Here is a 917-nt window from a genome sequence, read left to right as displayed (position 1 = left end):
TCCATTTTGCCTTCCACCCATGACAGAGGGAGGCAGTGATTACATAGAACTGCTAATGGCTTTGAGCTTAACCTGTTGATCTCTGTGTGGACATGGAATAGGCATTTCCAAGCGAGCCCGATGGTGGCAATGAAATACTTCTGTAAAAGCACAGAAGAGGCATGGAGAAACATGTAATAAGAGTCACTGGAAAAGCAGAAGGGGCTCATGAACACGTGGCCACCAGGTTGGACAAGCTGCATGCCCACTCATTATCCTGTCTACAGTGGTGAACAGCTGCATCTGCACACACAGGGAAATGTAAGGAGATGGGGTACATGGTGCTGCCTGCTGCAGCATGGCCTCTCTGCTCCACCTCTTACCCAACCCCCTGCTTACAGCTGTACCTGATGGACTCTGCATCTCCTTAGAATGAAACTACCTCCTACTTCAGGCTGTCCTATATGCTCGGATTTCACAGCATCCCGCAGCAAGAAGGCTGTGCACTGAGCAGACTCAGCAGGTGGTGGATCACCTGCAGCAACCCTGTGGTGCCTGTACTTCAGTGGGCATGGGGTGGAGGTATGTGTCCCCACAGAAACATGCTGGAGCTGCAGGGATTAGCAGCCAGAGCTGCACATTGGATAGAGAAGCTGCAAAACAAGCAGGCAGGCAGCAAGGGTGCTAACCCTGAACAAGGTGGAAGGAGCACAGGCAGTGCCACGCTGGGAAAGGCAGCCAGGGAGCATCCATCAGGCCCCATGCTGCAACAGAATCACCATGTGCTGTCCCCACAGTTCCTGGGCAAAGGACAAGAAGGAATGAAGCCCAGGAGACCTTACCCCATCATCAGGTCCCTAACTGGTGGCTAAGACAAGTCAGACTCCTAGAAACGTGAGATAGGAGTCTCTGCCACACAAGTCCCACTTCTGCAGGAG

The sequence above is a fragment of the Phasianus colchicus genome, chromosome Z (genome assembly GCF_987193195.1).
Source record: "Phasianus colchicus chromosome Z, bPhaCol1.hap1.1, whole genome shotgun sequence".
NCBI classification, from domain to species: Eukaryota; Metazoa; Chordata; class Aves; order Galliformes; family Phasianidae; genus Phasianus; species Phasianus colchicus.
The sequence above is the reverse complement of the archived record's forward strand: the minus strand, read 5'-3'. Positions refer to the sequence as shown.